Source organism: Sebastes umbrosus, chromosome 12 (assembly GCF_015220745.1).
Source record: "Sebastes umbrosus isolate fSebUmb1 chromosome 12, fSebUmb1.pri, whole genome shotgun sequence".
NCBI classification, from domain to species: Eukaryota; Metazoa; Chordata; class Actinopteri; order Perciformes; family Sebastidae; genus Sebastes; species Sebastes umbrosus.
The window spans coordinates 4,954,564-4,974,541 of NC_051280.1; the positions used below are offsets into that span (position 1 = coordinate 4,954,564).

Below are 19,978 nucleotides of genomic sequence, written 5' to 3' on the forward strand. Positions count from 1 at the left end.
CTGTACATATGATGACACTGAGGTGTTGATATCTGTCTCTGTCTGCTGCTTCTGTCTTCTCTTCACATGCTGTGTCATCTTGTTGGTGCAGAGAGACAAAGAGGGAAAAACTGCTGCTACCAAAAAACCCTCCTGGCTGCCTGGTTGAGCCAGAACTTTCTGTCTGACGGCGTCCTGATAGAATCCAGTGGAGAGCGGACTCTTCCAAAGGTTTATCAGCAGCAAACAGCAGCACAATACCACCACAATCTACAATGGAAACAACTACTGGAAACAGCTTCTGGAATTTACACCGCTCACAATGACTGCCTGTCTCTCTCTCAGCATCTCTGCTTCTCTTTTCATTTCTCAATCCTGCAGCATCCCGCCATTATTCTCAGCTCCACAGTTAAACCTGTTAACGTGTGTTACAAAGGATTCCCCCACTTTAATTCACACTGCTGTGATTTCCAGGACCGCTGTGTTGCTCTGGCAGGTTTCAGTTAAACAGCGATTAGTGATGGAAACATGGAGAAAACATTGTCTTCTTCTTCCAAAGCAGCTCAAACATCTTCACTTCCTGCCAACATGCCTCCTCCGTCTCCACAGGCAACAGGTTTCAGATTGGGGTTTCGTATATGTTGCAGTAACAAATAAGACCATCTTCTCCCTCCTATATAGTATAAAGCTCTTTAGATCCAGGATGGAGGATGAATAGAAGAAGTGTATTTTCCTCACGAGGCTCAAAGTGCCAGAGAGGGCAGCTATTATGTAAATGACTTCAGACATCAAAGTGTGTGATGTTTTCCACTGGAAACTAGTTGACAGCAAATGAGTGGAGAAGTGGAACTTGTTGGGAGTAATCAGGCAAGACGGCGAAGCTCGCCGCCGACACGGTGGTCAAACTTAACCGAGCATGTGAAATCACAACGTGCCGTTCCTCCTGCTTTTGTTCGACAGTCTCCCCGCGGAGCAGGAATCTCACTGATCTAACCAAGCGTGCTGTGTTAGCAGATGCTGCGACGATCCACAGGATTTATTTAATGATTTCAGATGGAGGTTGAGCTGCTTCCAGTGTCTTAAAAAACAAAACACAGAAGAAAAACAAAACCGCTATTCAGCCTTGAAAACTGAGGTTTGAGAGGACACGCTTCTCCTCCTGTTATTTTATGCAGTGAATACATTTACTGGAGACAGTGTGCAGCACAAGTGTGGCGACAAATCCGTGAGCTGTTTCTTGACACTTTATGCTAATCTGCTCAATTATTTGCCCTTGATGGAGACAGCTGCAGCCTCAGGCATGTTGGAGAAATGTTAGCATTGATCTGATATTGTGCCTTCGAGCACCGATCTGTGTCACAGCTACACTACAGCCAGGAGACATAGATGAGCTCTGTCATCCGAAACAGCAGAATAACACGGGGCTGCAGATGTTCTCATTGATAGTTTCTGTGGATACGAGCATCTGCCGTGACTTTAAAATGTAACTGGAAATGTTTCAAATGTTTTTTTTCTTTCAGCACAAAGATATTCATCCCTGCTATGTGCACTGCTGCAGAGCGGGGAGGTGCTGAATCCAGCTGATTGTTAACTCTGAAAAGCTGGTAATGCCAGTATGTGGCTCCCAAATAGTTTTTTACACTTCAACTTCAGGTTTACACGCTGTTTGAGACACTGACAATATTCTGATTTGAGCTTACATAAACTTCTTAAAGGGTAACTTTGGCATTTTTCAACCTGGGTTATATTATTTTCCCATGAGTTTGTGTCTAAGTGACTAATGGAACAACACTTTCTGAAATTGGTCCAGTATTGAGGGAGAACGCTGTAACCAGCAACTGTGAAACGAGCTGCGAGGGCAGTGAGCAGCGTTAATGTAACGTTACGTTCACTAAAAGTGCTTGTTTTTGCCCCTGGCAGGCTCAGACTGTTATTAAAGTGTCTGACAACATTATGGAAATAACCTTACAGAGTTTTTCTTACCTTTCTCTTGATCCGGTCTGTTTGTTATTGTGTCCAAGTCCTGATCAAGGAGAGGTCTGGTTGTGAAATCTGAATATCTGTATACTCTGGCTCAAATAAATACGGGCGGCCATCGAATCGAAGACCTCATCCACATTGTTGAAATCATCTAAATATTCTACCATGACATTGACAATCTTTTAGATAACACTGAGCTACGCTTTCTATACTCCAACACAACAAACTCTGCCCGGCTGGCACTCACGTTTCCACCATGGATGTATCCCACTATTCCACCATTCTTCCAGCAACACGTCACCTCGCCAGATTTCAGAAACCAGACTTCTCCTTGAGCAACACTTTCTCCATAATGTCAGACACTGATAATAATGGTGAAAACAAGCACTTTTAGTGGACGTAAATGACGGTGCCAGCTTGCCCCAACAGCACCATATAGCAGCCTGTGAGCAGCTGCCGGTTACAGCGCTCTCTCCATCAACTACTGGACCAATTTCAGAAATTGTTGTCCCTATTCAGGCTGTTCTCATGCACCGTTCATAGCTATACCTACAACAAGTAATGGACTGTTATTTGATAATGACACAAAATCATTTCGTATTTGTAAGTATAAAGCACGACAAACGCCATGTAGGTAATAGGTCGGGCGGGATGGTGGGTCAAAAAAGCAACGGACTCTCGCCCAGGAGATGGGTGTGTCCCGTGTGAAACCGTAGTTATTTTAACCCAAACCACCCTCTTTACCTAAACTTAAAGGTCCCATATCATGCTCATTTTCAGGTTCATACTTGTATTTCGTGTGTGAACTAGTTGACATGCTTTAATGTTAAAAAAAAACTTTATTTTCCTCATACTGTCTGCCTGAATGTCTGAATGTCTCTGTCTGAAACGCTCCATTTTAGTGCATTTCAACGGAATTGCGTTGCTAGGCAACAGTTTGGGTCCATTTTTACTTCTTGTCAGCTGATGTTATTTACATACACTGCAACAGGAAATAAACTGGGACACATTTAGAATGTTTACATTTAAAACCCTGTAATGATGACATCACAAATGGACAGAAATCCTAACGGCTTGTTTCAAACGCACAATTTCTGAATACGGGCTGTGTGTGTTTCTCTGTATATTGAGCGTTTTGATTGTTTAACAGTATTTATATAACACTTAAACTGGCTTCATAATATAAAAGACATGAAAATCTCACTTCTTACAATATGGGACCTTTAACTAAGTTGTTTCTTGTGAAGACAGAAGTTTATTATGAAAAGACTGTATGCATGTAATAAGGGGATGTAGCTGGACATTCATAGGAAAACATAAAATATGAGGAATAACTTCTCATAGGATATCATACCATCGGTTGTATGAGGATGCTTTACCCTTAGTTATTAATTATGAATTATTATTAATTAGTCAGTTAGACAGAAAAACATTAGAAAATAGGTACCAGGTTAAAAACTACCGAAGTTACCCTTTAATGTCATCATGGAGCACATCTTTTTTTCTTTGTGCATTAAAACCAAACTGTAATCAAAAAGTCTGCATTGCAAGCTATCTAATCTGGAAATCTCACCCTTTATATTCTCACTCCTACTGATTGTTTTAGTGTCACCAAAACTCTGCAGAGAAACAAGCAATCTAAAGTCCAAACATGCATGCTGGATCCCTACATGAAGTATACAACACTCTTGTATAGAGTTTTATGATGAAACATTAATTAGTTACACCATACAGAATTCATAAGCAATGAAAAATTGAATTCATATGATTTATTAAGCTGTCATGTCATTCTTTAGTCTGTATTCTTGAGAAAAGAGAGAATGAGGCAACAAGTAATGAGGACAGCTCTTCATGCTACTGGTTATAATGTCTGAGTATCTGTGTGTGTCTGGAAAGGGAAGGACAGACGGCATGCTAGTGGAATAAGGCAGCAGGTTGGAAAGCTGGAATTCAATCGCTCATCCAAAACAAGAAATACATGTTTTTATGTTTTTTTAAGCAATTCAGTAGTGACAGAATTTTCAAGCAACTTTCTGAGATTAATAATAAGTGGGCATGACATCTACACCTTCAATTTTGTTTGGTTTAATCATATGAGATTTTGTTTCAAGAGCAGCTCAAACAGACTATGAGGAAAATAAAGGTTTTTTTGAACATTAAAGCATTGAATCTACTAGAACATGTTAACATGCTGTAATGTTAAAAAACAACAACTTTATTTTCCTCATACTCTCTGCCTGAATATACCTGTATTTACCCTCTGTCTGAAATGCTCCGTTTTAGTGCATTTCAACGGAATTGCGTTGCTAGGCAACGGTGTGTTTACTTACTGTCAGCTGATGTTATTTACATACACTGCAACAGGAAATAAACTGGCACACATTTAGAATGTTTAACATCCGTGTTATGATCTAAATATTGTATATTTGTGACATCACAAATGGACAGAAATCCTAACGGTTTGTTTCAAACACAATTTTTGAATACGGGCTGTGGTCTATTGGATCCTCTTCTACATCCATGGTCTGTGGTCTATTGGACCCTCTTCTACATCCATGGTCTGTGGTCTACTGGACCCTCTTCTACATCCATGGTCTGTGGTCTACTGGACCCTCTTCTACATCCATGGTCTGTGGTCTATTGGACCCTCTTCTACATCCATGGTCTGTGGTCTACTGGACCCTCTTCTACATCCATGGTCTGTGGTCTACTGGACCCTCTTCTACATCCATGGTCTGTGGTCTACTGGACCCTCTTCTACATCCATGGTCTGTGGTCTATTGGACCTTCTTCTACATCCATGGTCTGTGGTCTACTGGACCCTCTTCTACATCCATGGTCTGTGGTCTATTGGACTCTCTTCTACATCCATGGTCTGTGGTCTATTGGACCCTCTTCTACATCCATGGTCTGTGGTCTATTGGACCCTCTTCTACATCCATGGTCTGTGGTCTATTGGACCCTCTTCTACATCCATGGTCTGTGGTCTACTGGACAATCTGTGACCGTGACAACAGAAACACACAGTAAAAAGGACACAGTCTTCTTTTCCTCAACTGCTGCTTCTCAAGTGCCCTGCAGCATGGCACTCAACCCCAAGTTTTACTGAGGAGTCATAAGAACAAGCATCTTTGAAAGTTTAACTCAATATAGGCACGACATTGCTTAAAGAATTCCTGGGGAATGTGGATAAAGAAGAATAAATAACTTGGTGGATTTTTTTTATCTCTTTAAAAGAAACATTGAGAACATTGAAGGTTACAAGGTTAATGGAGATCTTCCTCTTACTTTGAACTGCTTACTCCCGAAGCAAAGCTACCAAGGACATTTACGACTGTGTTGCTCAATGACACACGAGCACACAAATGGAGATTCAGCCAATGAATCAGAGGTCAGTGGATTTCATGGTGAAATAGGTTCAGTTAGTAAAGACGGGAGAGCGGAGCTACGCTGTGCATTAAATTACCATTCATTAAACAGTGAATCGAGACCGTGAATTTCAAAGACTCTGGGTCAGTTTAGTCAGGGTCAATTTAGTCTTCATTAATCCATTCAGAAAATGAATATTTAAATGGGCAAATTGCATTCAAGTTAAATGCCTGCAATATCAAATTCCTTTCAGAACGTAACCTGAGGCACCGCAGAGCTGTAAGACCAGCCTGGCTTTACTGCAGAGCTGTTATGCTATTGTGTCATGTTGTACATACAACATTTTCGATTTTAGAGCGCTGTATTGACGTAATTATCGTATAGTTATTCTTAATATATGGTTATATTCATTCATTCATTATCCGTAACCACTAGCCTATTCAGAGTTGCGGGGGGTTTCAGTCCAATACCAGTATCGGGTCCGATACTGCGCTCATGTACTCGTACTTGTACTTGCAAAATGGCTCTGATACAACTTTACGGTGGTGCGCCCAACCCCTCTGGGCCGGGATCCCACCTCAGCCGGCACGCACCGGCCCTCACTTTCATGCGCCACTGGGTTTTGCTTGCACCCTCTGACTCGCGCGCGTTAGACTCCTTGGTCCTTGGAAAAATTCTCGGTATTTGAGGCCCACGGAATGACAACGGGCTGCTAAACCACCACAATATATCTTTCCTGGGGCTATATAATACTAGAGTGAAAGAAAAGCAAATAAACATGATTGCTTTATATCGCCTGCAGTCAATCAATCATGGTAACTACACCTAATTTAATGCAAATTTTATAAGTGCATACCATTTTACGCTGGCACTAACTGTTCATTCAGTGTGTAAATTACAGTCATTATCAGTAAAATTGCATCTTGAGTTGTCGGGTGGCATGAACATGTGAATTCAAAACGGGAATCATCGCACATGATGAGAATACCACATAAGAGCTTCATACAGACAGAACAGAGCATCACAAGGCACATTGATGCTGTGTGTGGCCTCCCACACTGCTTTGTACCAGCAGCATGAAGTAGTTGTAGCCACACTGTGCTGCATGCAGGCAGATCTAAGTATCAGATTCTCTTTTTTTCATGTGATGAAGCTCCTGGTTGAGTGGGCTGCATGTGGACATGCAGAGTGTTAACATGCAGCTCACTGTGGGGAGCGTAATCGTCATGCAGATCTGGTAGCAGGAGTCAGCAGAGAAGCCTGTCGGGCTGCGTGTGTGTGTGTGAGTGTGTTTTAATGATTAAGAAGAGTATGATTACCATGCAAAACTGGTAGCAAGAGTCAGAGCAGAGTTCCTGTGTGGACGGGAACACACACATGGCCAGGGAAGAGTGTGTGGTTACTGTCCACCATTAAAGCTGCAGTGGGTAGAAATGGAGCAAATCTGATTAAAAAAATATATTTTTATAAAACGGTCGCTATATACAGCTCTGGAAAAAATTAAGAGACCACTTCAAAATTATCAGTTTCTCTGGTTTTACTATTTATTGGTATGTGTTTGAGTAAAATTATTTTTTTTTGTTTTATTCTATAAACTACTGACAACATTTCTCCCAAATTTCAAATAAAAATATTGTCATTTAGAGCATTTATTTGCAGAAAATGACAACTGGTCAAAATAACAAAAAAGATGCAGTGTTTTCAGATCTGGAATAATGCAAAGAAAACAAGTTCATATTAATTTTTAAACAACACAATACTAATGTTTTAACTTAGGAAGAGTTCAGAAATCAATATTTGGTGGAATAACCTTGATTTACAATCACAGCTTTCATGCGTCTTGGCATGCTCTCCACCAGTCTTTCACATTGCTGTTGGGTGACTTTATGCCACTCCTGGCGCAAAAATTCAAGCAGCTTGGCTTTGTTTGAGGGCTTGTGACCACCCATCTTCCTCTTGATCACATTCCAGAGGTTTTCAATGGGATTCAGGTCTGGAGAATGGGCTGGCCATGACAGGGTCCTGATCTGGGGGTCCTTCATCCACACCTTCACTGACCTCCCTGTGTGGCATGGAGCATTGTCCTGCTGGAAAAAACACTCCTCAGAGTTGGGGAACACTGCATCTTTTTTGTTATTTTGACCAGTTGTCATTTTCTGCAAATAAATGCTCTAAATGACAATATTTTTATTTGAAATTTGGGAGAAATGTTGTCAGCAGTTTATAGAATATAACAAAACATTTCATTTTACTCAAACACATACCAATAAATAGTAAAACCAGAGACACTGATAATTTTGAAGTGGTCTCTTAATTTTTTCCAGAGCTGTATATGACAGTAGTGCATGAGACAGGTAACCTGAAAAAGATCATGTGACTCTGTGTTTTCCAGTGTCCTCCGGTGCTCCTAATGGTATCTGCAGGATTTCACAGACAACCAATCAGAGCTGATCTGGAGTCTGCCGTTCAGCTGCCGTCTATGAGAGCCGGCTGTCAATCACTCTGAACTCCGACCAAACGATCAAACTAGGCAGCTCTGATCAAATATGAATCAATATTCTGATACTGTAATGTCTATTTCTCTCCTCAAATGTTTTCAGAAACATCCTGTAATGTACTGTATAGCTGTAAAATGAGAACATTTTTGACCCGGCAGCCATGTTGAGATCTCTTTCTCAAATGACCTGTGATTGGCCAAAGTCTCCCGTCACAAGCTAGATGTTCTAAAGTCTGAAAACAGAGCCATGAGGAGGTGCAGAAGTCTAGTTTTCTCTCAGAACACTTGAATTACAATATGCTGAAAGGTTATTATGGAATTTTTGCCCAATGATGCCAAACAATTGTTGCCTACAGAAGCTTTAAGATTATATGTGTTGTTATACGCTGTTCTCACCTCTCTGAGGACTTTTCACACTCAGCCGCTTCATAAAATCTAAAAATTAGATATTACATTACAGGAAAGCAGACAGACAGACAACCAACTTCATTGAAAAAAAGAAACTATTAGCATTCATGAAGAAATGACGTTAATAATGACTTTGTGTGATTCAGTGAAGCTTGAGACCGAACGTTGGTTGGAAGGACGAGAAATAATGACATGAGGGGAAAGAAATCTGCCAGGAAATGAGCCCGAATCATTATGGGAATCAGTCATCTCCCTCAAATATGAAATCAAGTGTGTTCAAATGTGATTTTTCTTCTTAAATTCTGTTTAAAATCCCAACACCAACTGACGAGGTAATTAAACTAGTCTCTAATGCAGCTTTCTGTGTGTAGAACAGTAATGTGGATGAGAAACACTGATAACCTAAGCGACTGCAGTGTTACTCTATATTTGTTTTACTCATACACTCCCTGGCCACTGTTTTGGAACATCTATACAATTAAATGCAAACCAATACAACAGATCTGCCACAAATTCTACATCTAGGAAGATTATAATGTTCAGTTTTTGTTGACACTGTGATAGAGGTGTTAATTCAACTTTATTACTGAGGTTGTATAGTTGGTGGAGATGGATTACATTAAAGGGAAATTAATTTCTGATATCCCCCTGTAAGTATCCGCCTATATGGAAAATTAAATCTATAGATAAACAATATAATTACACAGTTAACTGAAGAAATACATGTAAATGTAAATAATTAAAATTAGGGCTGTCAAAGTTAATGTGATAACGCATTAACGCAAATTAGTTTTAATGCCCCTAATTTCTTTAAAGCATTATAGCAATCGATCCACCGGAGGTCATAGCGGGCTCAGTGTTAAAGCTAGTGAAGATGAAGAAGTGAAGATACTGGTATCATATGAAACTATAAAACCTAATGAATCCATCGGTACCAACCATGTTATACTAGCTTGTCACAAAGGAGGCTAAATAACGCTCCGAACTTACGCAAAATTTTGGCGAGGAAAAACTGTCATGGCCATGTTCAAAGGGGTCCCTTGACCTCTGACCTCCAGATATGTGAATGTAAATGGGTTCTATGGGTACCCACGAGTCTCCCCTTTATAGACATGCCCACTTTATGATAATCACATGCAGTTTGGGGCAAGTCATAGTCAAGTCAGCACACTGACACACTGACAGCTGTTGTTGCCTGTTGGGCTGCAGTTTGCCATGTTATGATTTGAGCATATGTTTTATGCTAAATGCAGTACCTGTGAGGGTTTCTGGACAATATCTGTCATTGTTTTGTGTTGTTAATTGATTTCCAATAATAAATATATACATACATTTGCATAAAGCAGCATATTTACCCACTCCCATGTTGATAAGATTATCAAATACTTGTCAAATCTCCCTTTAATGTACATAATTAAATAATTAAAATATAAATTTGAGACTTTTCTCGGAGGGAGGGTGGGGGGGGGGACTTTAATATTTCTAAAATCCTGGCTACGGCCCCACGGCTTGATCGTGACAGTCAGTCTTGTGTGATTTCCACTGAACAATAACATTTGGTTGGACCTATAGTTTTATCAGATTTGATATAAATAATAATGAAAATGAAACCCACCATTTAAAAAACACACAGCTGATCTTATTTTGACATTATTCTGTTTTTGCTAAAATGGTAATCAGTTGTTTACTCAAATATAAAAAGCAATTTCAGAACTTCCGGAGAGATGTGTGTGATTACAGAGGGACAAACGGCCAACTCATGAATGCAAGCTATTTCCGCAGAAATCCCTGAGTCTTATTTTGCTGCTTCATTCGTCAGCATTTCCTCAACCCTGAATCCCTATCTGCCCACTACTCGTACACACTTCAACAAACACAACAATAATACATAATTCTTCAGGTGAAGAGTGAAAGATAGACAGGGCGAGGGTTCTCTGTGTGCTGTGTGAGTAGATTCTGTTCCCTACCTGGATCTTTTCTACTTTTACTCATCATTTCTTTTATTGATGTTCTTTGAAGTAGTATTATTAAAACCAGTAGCCACGGTTCCCCTCAGCTCTATGGAACATTTTAGTGTCTTTCAGTTCATTGTTTTTGGTTTTCCGGCCCACAGCTCTGTTTTTTTAGTTCACTCTCGCTCAGTCAGTCTCTATATTACCAGCAGACAGCCAAGGAAGCGACTAGATGGTGAACATAGTGGAGCAGCAGTGACCTCTAGCTCACCCAGTAGAGCGTGCAACCAATGTAGGCTGAGTCCTTGGCAGCGGGTTCTATTCCAAGCCGTGGCCCTTTGCTGCGAGTCATCCCCTCTCTCTCCCCTATTTCCTGTCACTCTCCAGCTGCACTAACAAAGGCAAAAAAGCCCTAAAAATAATCTTTAAAAAAAAAACACACACACACACAGTGGAGCATTTATCAGCTAAAGAGCCAAATATTTGCCTCAGGAGTTGGAGATCAAAACAAGGCTTAAAGATCCAGTGTGTAGGATCTGGCAAAATCTAGCAGTGAGGTGAGGAGATTGCAACCAACTGAAGTCTCTCCTGTGTGCCGAGCGTGTTGGAGAGCTACAGTGGCCAGCGCAAAAACGCGAATGGTTCTCTCTAGAGCCAGTTGTTGTCAGAGTAGAGTGTGTGTGGGAAGGGAGTGGTGAAGCAAGAGAGAGAGGCGGCGGGAGGATGATGAACTGTTCTGACCTGAGAAAAATAAAAACGTTCAGTTCTTTTTGCAGCCACTAGGTGCTGCTGCTTCTGTTTGTATAATACGGGCCTTAATTCTTGCCCTTTGAACCCTGTAGGAAGCCATTTAGTTTCCTTGCACTTGTGAGTAGTAAGCACATCTCTATCTTCTTTTGGGATCCACCTTCCTATAGAAGCATTGTCTGTAAGTACAGTTCTTATAAGATTCCAATATTTGCGTCAATGTTTATATTTTGTGTGGATGGCTAGGTTAGGCCATGTGCACTATTCATTGTTCACCACGTAACCTGTCCTGTTAACGGCATTCAGCTAGCTATATTGGTAGCCAGATATATCAGATAGGCTTTATGAGGCATATAATACATGATGGAAATGTACATTAATGAGACTTATCATACTAATTGTTTCCTTTATTTCCTTTCTTCATTTCAGTTTTACTCCATTCTCATACTGTCAAGAGACTACAGTGTGTCGAAGGAGTCATCTGTCTGTCTAGTTAAGGACGGGGGCTCTTTGACAAGGACAGAACCAACATGTTCTCATACAACGGTTTGTATGATATCTAAAAACGTATTCCTCCTTTTTCATTCGTTTTCCTACGAATGTCCAGCAACACGTGTCAGTTTCCTTTCGTTACATGCATACAGTCTTTTCAAAATAAACTTCCGTCTTCACAGGAAACAACTTCCTTAGGTTTACGCAACAAAACTACTTAGGTTGAGGAAAAGATTGTGGTTTGGCTTAAAATAACTCTGGAACTCTGGACTTAAGTATGTAAGTTACGTGAAATATAAATCAACGTTAACTTCTGGTTTCAGACAAGATACGAACAGCAATTTCCTGAGCGAAAGTCCTATACTTATTGACCCACCCATCCACTCCGATCTCCTCCCTACGTGGCATTCGCCACTATATACTTCCCGGTTCACGATTAGGTGAATAACACACTAATTGATTTCTTGGGATGTATACGAATTACAGAGTATTACTTTTTGTAGGTATATCTACGAACAGTGTATGAGACCAGCCTGGCAGAACACTAACTTCAAAAACATCTGAATGATGTAATTTTGGAAATGTTTAAATCATGTCCAGGACAAGGTCATTATTATATATGGCACAGTGGTGCAGTGCCCTAACCCTAACCCTTCTGTGTAGAGTTTGCATGTTCTCCCCATGTTAGCGTGGGTTCTCTCCGGGTTCTCAGGTTTCCTCCCACAGTCTAAAGACATGCAGGTTCATTGTTCACTCTAAATGTTCCGCAGGTGTGAATGTGAGTGTGAATGGTTGTCTGTCTCTGTGTCAGCCCTGTGATAGTCTGGAGACCTGTCCAGGGTGAACCCCCCCGCCTTCACCCAACGTCAGCTGAGATCGGCTCCAGTCCGACCCTGAATAGGATAAGCGGTTACAGATAATGGATGGATGGATGGAAGGATTAATAATTGTCCAAAAAAACTTGAATGAGTAATTATGGTTCTATTTGATTTTCAGCTGATGTTATTCAGAGCAACTTTTATTGGATGATAACAGTTTCATTATCTTTCTCAAGGACATTCTAGCAGCCTGGACACAGACGGTAGTAGGCGTGGAAACCGTGACATTTTGTTTATGGCGCAGCCATTGTAACCACTAAGTCAATCTGTCACCCTTTCACTGTCTTCTGTTTTGTTGCAAGCACCTGGCCAGGATTTTGGCTGTACATACACAATCCTGTATTATAGAATAACAAAAGCCCTGGGGCTAGATTCCAGTTCCTGTTGTCCTGATGGAGTGGACAGCAGCTCAGCCTGTGTTTATCAGTTCCCATGCAGCCAGCGACTGAGCAGATATTAGCTTGGCCTTATCAGCAGGAGCCACAAAGGGCTGAGGGTGAAGTGGAGCGGATGCTGAGGGGGGAACGGCTCCTCGGGGAGGCAGCCAATGATCGTCCCCGCTGAAGGAGTGTGACACTGGGCCTGGGGCGCCGCCACGACAGCCTCTCTATGGAGGACCAACAGCGGCAGCAACAGCCACTGTGTAATTTCAATGTAAACAGAAGAATCTTCTCAGAATATAAAGCATGAATATTCAGAGTCTGTGACGTCCAACTCTGATTGTTATTCTGAGTGGAACGGAAGCAGCCGGGTGGTTGGAAAATGAGGCTGATGGTGGCAAAGTCACCGGATCAGATTGACTGCAAAAGATCAGAGTTGCCGACATGAATGTCATGAATCCTTTGACAGCTACTGTAAGACTCTTGCTACTGAAATCTTTGAAATGATTTAAACTTTTTTAAATTGATTATTGATCAGGTAAAACCATTATATACCACTAATGCAGTGCCTGTTCGGGGCGTGGTTGTTCAGAGTGTATGGCCGTTTGGAGTGTGTGCTCATTTGTAGTGGGCTGATTGCTTGGCTCCTGGTATTACTGCTTGCAGCGTTGTCGGGGGGGCGTGCCCGTCAAGAGTGCGTGGCTGTTCGGAGTGGGCACGATTGCTTGGCCCCCGGAAGTACTGCTTGCAGCATTGTCGAGAACCGCTCCTCGCTCGTTGACTCCAGGGAAGTGAAGAAGAGTTTGGTCGTAACGTAAGTATATCCAACATCCAGCAGCAAAAGGGATTGCCCCACTGAAGATGACATGCCCTGAAGCCCCCCTTTCCTCCCGCTGCACAGAGCACTGTTCGCCTGTTTCTTCAATGTTTAGAAATACTGAACGTTGATCGCTTGTCCAAATTGCATCAAATTCGACACGAAACTCCCTTGGGTCCCCAGCAATGCACCCGTCAAGTATAAAGTAGCTTGAATGAACAGTTCTAGAGATATGTAAAGGACAGACAGACAGAGATTCCTTGCTTTATAGTTAGATGGGGTTCCCAATGGGAACACAATTGGCATAATCATTATCCAAGCAAATAGTATGTTTTGATTATTAAATGGATATGGGTTTGAATGCATAGGGTAACAACTCTGTATAGAAAAACGTAGTCTCCAAGTTGGAGTTTTTTCTGTCCAAATCCTAAGCAAAATGGGGATTACCCAATTGAAAAAAATTTGTTTCTTCAAGGGTTCAAAATGTTGGACTGATTGGACTCTTTTGATCTAAAATGGACCTTTGGAATGCCAGCCCAAATTCGACATGCTTAAATAAAAATTTAAAGGCTGCTTCAGATTACTCATTGCAATGACATTTTTTGTCAAACCCTGTCAACATTGCAATCTACTTTATTGACAAAAAAACATAATCAATCTAAAATATAGACGAGATGATTGCTTAAAGGAATCCAGCTACTGTTGTAGTCAACCACCTGTTGTTCATCTGCAGTTTAGTCTTCAGAATAAGGACTCAAGTCAAACTAAAGTCCTACAATAGTGAGTAGAGTAGATGTGGATACTGGTTACTGACTGGAGGCACCGAAGGACAAATGTCTGTAAAAATACAGAAAACAAATACAGCATCTATGAAGTATCTCTACTTTCTCATATTGGTTTTGACTTTTTGTTCTTTGTCTTAAATATTAGTGCATGTGAAACAACTCTCATGACTTTGTGTTTGTTTTAGGTGATTCCCTCATCATCTGCTATCTATTTTACAAAAGAGTTGTCTTTGATATACAGGATAAATGTATCTACCGAGACAACTTCTACTAGATTCAGGAGAGTTTAGCTCCACAGTGAGGGGTTTATTTAAGGTTACGCTCACCCACTTCATTCCATGCAGATAGTTTTTGTTTCATGGGCCCAGATTTTGAGGTATCCGCCTCTGCTGAACAACAGCAGCAACACACTGTCAGCACAATCATTTTCATTGGAACTACTTTCTACAAAAGAATTAGTCCCTCTGAAAACTGTTCACATTGTATTGGGAGGATTGAGGATAGAGTTATAGTTTGACATTGTTTACAGTGTTGTGAGTACCACAAACAAAATTCCACCACATCTCAAAACCTGGACGAATTAAATCAAAACTATCTGCATTATACCATTAAAAGTTTAAGGGATAAAATTTGGGTGAACCGTCGCTTCAATGTGGATTGTTTGTTTCCGAAGTGGGATGTTTTCAAGGCTGCTTCCTCCAAAAATGACTGTTGTATGTCTTTATTCTGTCACTCCCCAGCAGCATGCTGGGAGAATGTATTAAAAATGTTTTCATGATCAAATTTCATCGCGCCCACTGTTACTGTACCTCTCCATCTCAAGTGAAGACAATTACAATTCATATCAAACCTCATATGTAATGACATCCATCGTCTCAGCTGGTGTTTGTGAGGAAAACATCTTATCAGATGTTCATCTGTGGTCTGAAGCAGGGTTCCTGACATGAGAAGAATCTGAGCTTCTGAACCAGAGGCTGCTCAGCACGTCGTTTGTTTGCTGTGTTTCTGCATGGATCCGTCTGATCTCTACATGTTATTTCACATGTCTGCCTCCCTGAGGGCTTTGATGGGAGGTTGCACAGTTGAGGAAGTCGGCTGCTATGGATTTAAGCAGATAACTTCCCTGTGCATAGCTATCGCCTTTTAGAGGTTTAAATCATGAAACCAATCTGTTCTGTTGAAGGAATCCTAAAGCCTGTTGGAGAACAAACACCTTTGAAATGTGTTTGCAGGCAGCAGGAGAGAGATCTAATTCGTTCCTTATGCATTTCTCGAAGAGCAGATGTCTTTCCTGTGGATCTGATGCACTGAAGCAGTCAAATGTGGTATCAGAGGCCAGAGAACAGCAGGTGGGGAAGTCAAAATGTTGCCAGTTTCTCCCGACATATTAAATATTTCCACCACAGAATAAAAGAAAACCTATTTTCCTCTGCCAAATGATGTGCATTAGCCTTCTTACACCAGCAAATCTCTGATAAAAGAATCCATTTGCAAGGTTTAACCCAGACCAGACATCAAAGATCTCGTCAGATTCAGTTCTAAGAGGAGTACTGCTGCCTTTGTGAGCAGCCACTTAGAAAAATAGACTTCTAATAATAATAATCTCAGATTCTCTTGATCTTAATGGTGGGTTAAAACACGCAGGACAGATACTCATGCTAAAGTACGTTCAAACACACACAGAAGTCTAACATTTCACCCACTGAGCTTCAGTGTGTGTGTGTGTGTGTGTGTGTGCGTGTGTGTGTGTGTGATTGATTGATTGATGGATCGTGTTGCCAGCTCTGGAGAGCACAGCAGAAGCTCTCTGTCAGTAAAACTATTGGATGTTGCTATCAGTCTGTCATGCTGACTCATTTCTCTCTGCTTCACTAAGCAGTGACAGTATACAGAGGGGTGGACAAAATAATAGGAACAACTGACGCTACATTCATTTCAATACAACAACATAAAACTACAGCCTGAAAGGTTACCGTAGCCTTGAACAAAGTCGTGAAACAAAATAAACACTACTAGTGCATGCCCGTCCAGAACAGGCCGATTGCTTGTTGCCCAGAAGTTCTGCTTGCAGCGTTGTTGAGAACCACGGTGAGGCTGATTCTAACCCGCCAAGTGAGAAGTTGTTTGGATGAACGGTTCTTGAGATACGCAAAGGGAGGACATACATACATAAATACATACATACACAGACAGAGAATACTTCCTTTGTAGAGATGTTCCTACAGCACCACTTATTGGCCAAATGGCATCATTTTACCATGGTTACTACGATGTCATATCATATGTCCACCAAATGTGGTCGCAATAGCACAAAGCGTTCAGGAGATTTGACATGTTTTATAATATAAGCCCTGCCCATATTTGAGCTAATTTTGAGGGCCATTTATAGAAAAACTGTATGAAACATCAAAAATCCCAAAAGGTTACTTTTTCCAGCTTGGTCCAGTGGTGTTCTGTATCAAATTTGGTGGCGATTGCACAAAATTTGTAGGAGTAGCAAATAATCAGATTTGGACAAAATTCAAAATGGCGAAAAAAATATTATAGGTGCAAATGGGAGTGGCTGATATACATATGGAAAAAATAATTTTGTTTCTGAGACTTAGCCTACGATTCAAAAGTTACAGGCCAAAAAATAAAGTGTATTGGTATAGCGCCACCTTTTGGCCAGGTTGCACACGTTACCACTCACTTGGGTCCTGAATAAAACACAGACAGACAGACAGACAGATATCCCTTGCTCTATGTGCTTTTCAGGTCAGACTTATTGTAATCATTCTTCATCATTCATTCATTCTTTATTAATCTATTGATTATTGAATCTATAAATGACCAATCTTAAGTCTATGAACAACTTTCCTGCTGATCTTGCTTGAAGAATTGCACCCACACCACGTTCATTTGAATGCAACCTCAAGACCTTCAAATTCAGTTTAGCATTCTTATAAATTTAAATAATTTCTATTTTATCATTACTGTCTTTATGCAGGGCGGCACGGTGGTGCAGCGGTGAGCACTGTCGTCTCACAGCAAGAGGGTCGCAGGTTCAAACCCGGCTTGGGGTCCTTCTGTGTGGAGTTTGCATGTTCTCCCCGTGTTAGCGTGGGTTTTCTCCGGGTGCTCAGGTTTCCTCCCACAGGTTAGCTTCATTGTTGACTCTAAATGTCCCGTAGGCGTGAGTGGTTGTCTGTCTCTATGTGTCAGCCCTGTGATAGTCTGGAACCCCGCCTTCGCCCTGATGTCAGCTGGGATAGGCTCCAGCCCCCTCGCGACCCCGGATGGGATACGCGGTTACAGATAATGGATGATGGATGTATTTGTGTCTCTCTGCTGTTCTTCTCTGCAATTTCCTTCTGTTAACATGTGCCTCACTTTTATCTTGTGAAGCACTTATTGCATTTGTACCAGTAAATCCAGCAATTGTTTGGCATTTTTGGGAATGGCTTCTGATTAGTTAATTGTGATACAATAAAACAGCATCTGACAGTATTAAAGTCCAGATATCAGGTAATGCAACAGTTTTACAACATGTGATTATAGGTAATCTGTGATGTGGAAACTTGATCCACTCCTGCTGTGATTGCAACAGTGTCTGAATGTATCCATGTGTGACACCTGCAGGTAGAGTTGACTCTCATCAACACACAGACACCGGTTGATCTCAGAGTGGCACAGAAATGCAAAACAGTCAAGAATGAAGTTGTTTACAGGAAGGAGATACTACATTATTCCCTGTACAGAATGAGCAATAAGGGTACCAAATACAGTTTCCACAGAAGCAGCGGTGAGCACAGAGTCTCTCAGGAGTAAGAGTGAGAAGTAGCATCTCTTCTGCGTGCAGGGTTGGGTTTACTTTTGCCCCATTAGGTCAAACCAGGGAGGCACTTGAGCTAACCAGAGGGGCCGTTGGGGTGCTCAAATTACACTCTGGTGTGACATTAGTAGGGTTGGGGTTCAATAGCAGTTCACTGACTCTTCTTACAGTAAATCAGACCTCCTAATCGAATCTAAATCCTTTCAAATTCCATAAAAACACATAAGCTTCATAGCAAAAATAACTTCAATTTATGTTCAATCCTGAAGCTATTTAAAAAAATTACCAGACAGATTTCTTATTTGCTGTTTATCTAAATTACTTTTTTATTGTCATCAAATTTTTATTTTTCAATACTGGAGGTTAGAGAGAGTATAGCAGCAAATCCTCAGCATCTGTAATACTGGACATGGATCATTTTAACATAAGTACAGAAACATGGTATACTTGTTCATCCATGTATATTATATAGGGCTGTCAATCGATCATACAATATTTAATCATGATTAATCTCATGATTGTCTATAGTTTATCGCTTTTAATCGTAAATTAATTGCACATTTTTTATCTGTTCTAAATGTACCTTAAAGGGAGATTTGTCAGGTATTTAATATGCTTATCAACATGGGAAAGGGCAAATATGCTGCATTATGCAAATGTATGTATATATTTATTATTGGAAATCAATTAACAACACAAAACAACTCCAGATATTGTCCAGAAACCCTCACAGGTACTGCATTTAGCATAAAACAATATGCTCAAATCATAACATGGCAAACTGCAGCCCAACAGGCAACAACAGCTGTCAGTGTGTCAGTGTGCTGACTTCACTATGACTTGCCCCAAAACTGCATGTGATTATCATAAAGTGGGCATGTCTGTAAAGGGGAGACTCGTGGGTACCCATAGAACCCATTCACATTCACTGATCTGGAGGTCAGAGGTCAAGGGACCCCTTTGAAAATGGCCATGACAGTTTTCTTTGCCAAATTTAAGCACAAGTTGAAAGCATTATTTAGCCTCCTTTGTGACAAGCTAGTATGACATGGTTAATACCGATGGATTCATCAGGTTCTAGTTTCATATGATACCAGTATCTTCACTCTGGCTTTAAAACTGAACCCGCTACAACCTAAAAATGGCAAGTAGCGTTAATGCGTTAAAGAAAGTAGTGCCGTTAAAATTAATTTACGTTTACGCGTTATTATTGTATCAACTATGACAGCCATAATATTATGACATTCATCAACTGCCCGACAAAGGGCTTTTATTTTACCCTCCAGTCTTTTTATCTAAATTACACATGAAATGTCTTTACATTGATCTTTCTAATAAAATAAATAAATATCTAAATTATTAATTATTTATTACAATTAGATCTTAACAAATCTCTAACTTATACCAGGGTATATTTGAATCTGTGTTACATTTAATATATCAGTATTCATATATATACACACACTAATCTTCTCAGCAGCTCAGAGAAACATCTTCTAACGTGGTGATAACTAACTCTGCTGCGCTTCAGACAGACCGATCATGTACTGACCTACAATGAGCTGAAAAAACAGGTTCGGTCAGATCTGACTCCTGTACTATGAAAGACGGGGAGAAAGACAAGAAGATCACATTGGCCTTGTTCCTTCATCTTAACCAACTGTGATCCATCTGATTTTAGTTTTGCTGTTCGTGGTGAGACAATAATTCCCGTCACCATTAGGGGAATATTTTTCCCTTCTCTGCTGCACGTCGCTGCCCTTCTGTTTGACATTTCTATTAGAAGTTGGCAGGCTGATCAGCTTCTCAGCAGCTTCTCAGTGGCGTGAAGATTCGGAGTTGCTTCTCTCTAAATATTATATAAGATCATCTGAGTGCAA

At 40.7% G+C, this 19,978-nt stretch overlaps 1 long non-coding RNA gene across 6 annotated transcripts in view; it reads left to right on the plus strand.

Moving 5' to 3' along the window:
• LOC119497829 overlaps positions 1 to 19,978 on the plus strand; it is a 50,732-nt gene that overhangs the window by 27,136 nt on the left and 3,618 nt on the right. For all 6 annotated transcript variants that reach the window (XR_005209004.1, XR_005209002.1, XR_005208999.1 and 3 more), the window contains one exon: positions 6,714 to 6,726. This is a non-coding gene — a long non-coding RNA (uncharacterized LOC119497829). The remainder of the gene's footprint in view (positions 1 to 6,713; positions 6,727 to 19,978) is intronic.